Below are 4829 nucleotides of genomic sequence, written 5' to 3'. Positions count from 1 at the left end.
TCAAACTGCCAGACATCTCAAAACTGAAAAGTCAAAATGGACATTTGCATCTCACGCCACTGCGAGCATGCAAAGTGTGCCATCAAAATGTCACATTGCGCCTCAAGCGCCCTTGAAAAACCCTCTATTTAAACCACTTGAAAAACTTCTCTCTCTTAGATATGGGACTAAACATTTTCAAAGCACTTTTGGTGAGAAACAATAAATCACCAGGATTTTATAGTTATATTTTAAAACTTTTCTAACAGCAGCAGTAGAGGTCACAGAGTAGGATACAATAGCTTTAGGTGAGACCTTTCCAGAGGAAGGTGAGGGAGCAGGGGGTGACGTTGGCATGTTCATATATGAGGAACTGTTGGATGAGTCATCGGGACTCTGTCTTAGTCGTCTTGAGCAGGCAGCGGAGGAAGAGGAGCCCTGACGGCGTCTACAGTTTGTCTACCCCAGATCTGCAACCTTTCTGGGAGCTTAAGGTATTGTTCCATTTTTTTCTCTTGTCACTTCTTTCTGCTCTGATACTCATGAACTAACCTTGCACTCTGGTCCTTTTTTACTTTGGTTTTTCAGTAGGAGAGGGAAGTATACGAGGTGCATATTCAGAGCTTGGAGGATGCCTTATCTAAGCAGATTAGTTCTTGGGAGAGAGTGCAGGCTTCACTGGAGGAGGCCCAATATACTATGATGGAGTTGAGGAATGCCTTAGAGGAGGCTTAGAGAGCTTGAAACGCATCCTTCCAGGAGGGTCAGATGACTGCTCAGGCGGATCTGGTACAACTTCGGGCTGACTTGGCATATGAGGTACCATGCTTTCTCCTTTCTCCTTATTTTGTTATTTTTGTTGAGAATGCAAGTCTTTGGCACATAGTGATATAGAAATCATACCTTGTTTATTTTGACATAATATTTTTTAAGGTGTTGACACATTTTCTAAAAACTTTTGCAAAAAGGTAAGCATGTGGAGTACCGTGAGAGGTTACAGTCTACACGGCAAGACTTGACCTTGCTAGAGGACTTGTATGGTCATGCGAAGGTGTTGATGTCTTGCTGCCAAGAGAAGATCGAGGCTCACAGGATCAGGGCTCCCATACCTATAGCGAGCGCTTCTCAAGGAAGGCCACCAGTATTGACACATAGTGGAGCAAACTGACCAGGCATGTCATCTTCGACTAGGGGCACTGTAGCGTGTAGGCTAGCTCAGAGGACTGTGAACGGGGACCCTCATGCTATCCAGAGGAGGAAGCCAAAGACAACCAGGGGTCTATGAGACGAACCACTACATAGTTTCATTCTCTTTGTTTTTCTCTCTTGTACAGAAGATGTTGTGCACTTATGATAACCTAGATACATGATTTTGCCATGCTATGCTTTATACTTGAATGATTGAATGCTTGTGTGTGAATGTTTATGAATGAATGTGACCAATAAATATAAGGTATGAATGATTCATGGGATAGGCGAGATGATGTGTGTGACTCTAAGCACGGGAATATGCAATGAATGACACCTTCCTTCACATATAATAAACGACACTTTTCCCATACAAACTCATCCTCACACCCTAGAACATATATATTTGCATGCTTTTTGAAGAGTCATTTTGCAAATTTTGTGATCTCGTATGTACACTTGTGCTTCTAATTGCTTCAATTCAAAATGTTCTCCATCTGATAAGATTTCAAATTCAACTATTTCAGTCTTTTCTTTCCTTATTCCAAAGTCATCATGAGTTAAAAGAAATGGCTTAGCATTTATCACTACCTTCCTTATTGGATTTCAATTGGGATCAAAGAATAACTAGTTGTAGGGGTTTATAATTTGATATATATGATACCGGGTTGCCATTTTTTGTTTTCTCATAGATTAAGACTCTATTTGCCTTCAAACCGAAAAAGTACCTTGGGAATCTTTCTTGTGCCCTTAGAAAAGAGAACATCATAGATAAGTCTAGGTTTTTCCTAAGTCAATTCACCTTCGTATGGTTTTCTCCAACTATTGACCTCCCCTTTTCGTAGGATATGACATGATTTTTCTTTCATCCTCTCACACATGGCCTCTTTGGCTCTTTCTTACTTTCTTGCATGTGTCCATTTGCTCTTTTGCTTCTTAGGAATGTTTGCCACCTGAACTTGTAGCCAGGTGATAACTTTTACTAGAACCACCAAGCCTAGGGGTATGACAAAGGGCTTTCTTATTTTGGGTGCACAATTTTCACTCATTGGAATACTTTGGCTTAATTTATCGCTCAACCGGTTCAGCTATCAGATGGGTCCACTGACCAAAGGAGGTTGAGAAGCAAGGTCAAGCAAATGGTAACTCAATAATGTTCTTAAGCTCACAAAATAGTTCATCTAAGGAAGTTTTATATGGTCTGGCATTTTAGGACACTCAATTATAAACTCCTATGATTCGCTTCTAACTTCTTTATCAGGATTTCAGACTTTCATAGCTTCTTTCTCATCCCATCTTATAAAAGACACATTTTTACAAGGCAAGGAGAGCATTTTTCAACAATTTTTCAAAAACATATCCAATCTAACAATAAAACTTCCAAATACATCACATTGATTGGATCGAATTATTCAACTCCATCGGAGTTGATTAATTGGTACAAGTTCCTAGGTATGACTTATTTGACAATGTAAGGTCATTCTCAATTTGAGCGCTACTTCGCCAAATGATGTGGCTTTGCATGGTGGATGAATTTCAGGACCATCTCATTGACTTGGAAGGATCGCTCAATCATGTTTGGCATAGTATCTTTCAATTCTTCTCTGATATTTCTCATTGTGCTCGACCGCCAGAAATCTCTTCTTATCTAAGAGATCAAGTTCAGTTAGTCTAAGCCCATGTTGAACTTCTAAAGGCATCGCTAGAGCAGCAGTTGTCCTAAGTGAGGGTAACTACACTTGCAGAGGTAACACAACCCAAGTCCCATGCACCAACTTAAAGGAAGTGGCATTAGTGGGTGTGTAGATGGTAGTGCAATAAGCAAGCAATACATCATGCAATTTTTCATGTCAATTCAAACTTATTTCTATGGTTCTCTCAATGATGTGGATGATGATTTTATTGGTAGTTTCAGTTTCACCATTACCTTGGGGGTAATAAGGGGCCAAGAAATGTTGAGCTATGCCAAAATTCTTTCACATCTTCCTAACTTTATCATTCTTGAAATGAGAACCATTGCCACTCACTAGGTCCTTGGAAACACCAAAATGACACACTATGTTCTTGTAAAATAATGTTGCTACATGTTGACCTACTCGGGACATGGATATAGCTTTGACCCATTTGGTGAAGTATGTGGTGGTAGCTAAAATGTAACAATGATTATTGGATTCATGTGGATGAATGATACCTATGACATCAAATGATCATGTGGAAAATGGTCATGGAGATGTAATAGAATGCAATGCAGATGAGGGTGCATGAATGGCACCAGCATGTTCCGAACATTCTCTACGTTTTCTAACATGAGAGTAGCAATCGTGATCCATGGTTAGCCAATAGTATCCTGCTCTTAAGATCTTCTTAATCATCATTTGGACACTAATGTGCCCTTCACAGAGACCTCCATGAAATTCCTCCTAAACTCTCTTTGCCCTCTCTTTGTCCAGGCACCCAAGGAACTCACTACTTGTTGATAAAAATTTGAAAGTTGGGAAAGATTGACTTACCTATATTTGCAAAATCCTTTTGAATGTGAGGACGTTGTATGTAAGTCTTGATCATCCTTTACCCGAAGGAAAGGTAAAGTCAAGGCAAGTTCCTCGATTTTTGTAGCTCAAAGCTCAATATTGTGAATTTCATTATACATAGGATAAACATGTATAAGCACTTACAAACTAATCAAATATAAGAATAAAAAAATGAATCAATCAAACAAATTGATCTAGAAAATCACATTTTTGAACTTGGGAGTCCGTTTAGTTTTTAGGCTTCTTTTCAATCCGACAACACCTTCGCATAGGTATGAAGGTTATTGCAGTAGCTTCGCTAGCACCTTCGCGTAGATATGTCATCTTAAGAGAGAGGGGTATTGAAAGGCTATGGCTCATTTTCTCTAGGGCCAGTAATCGGACAAGAAATTTCTAGATTCCCAAACTGTAGAGGAGAGACTGTATTTATAGTATTTAGAACGGGATTCGGGTCATGAGATATTTTGAGTTCGGATCTAACTCAAATGGATCTTAGTTTATCCTAAAATAGAGATAAGATTCATTCAGAAGAGTTCTTCCTTCTTTTGGATACTTTATGCTTTTATGTTCTCTTTTCAACCTTTATTGATCATTGTCCAAGAGGTTATGATTTTTTTGTTCAAATTTTCTAGGACAGATTCCTTTTGTTCTTTCCAAAAAAACATTGGAAATCAATTTATATTCTCCAAATTATGTGCTTTAAACTGACATTTAATCTTCATGCATCACTCATTTGCATCCATATTGTCACATACACAGATGTATGAATGCACACATAAACACATGCATATACACAGAAAAAGTTTGCTTCTTCTCTCCATATCATCATATTATCTGAAGAGCTTTCCTTAACCTTTTTCTCTTTAATGTTCCTTTTTTATTCAAATCTTGAGCAATTCTGTAGGTATCTTTTCTTATTTCTAAAGTTTGTGGCTTCTGTGATCCCAGCCATTGAGTATGACTACACAATTGACTTTGATATGGGAAAGGCCAACTGATAATTAAGAAGTAATCCTTGTAAATAGGTTTCTTTTTCAATTTTTTTTGGTAGGTAATTGAAATCATGGTTGAATGTTTCGAGTTACAAAATATAAAGCCAATATTTGTAAAACTTCATATACAAATGTTGCT

Source organism: Nuphar pumila, chromosome 11 (assembly GCF_984573655.1).
Source record: "Nuphar pumila chromosome 11, dmNupPumi1.hap1.1, whole genome shotgun sequence".
In the NCBI taxonomy this organism is placed as follows: Eukaryota; Viridiplantae; Streptophyta; class Magnoliopsida; order Nymphaeales; family Nymphaeaceae; genus Nuphar; species Nuphar pumila.
Note: the sequence above shows the minus strand (reverse complement) of the source record.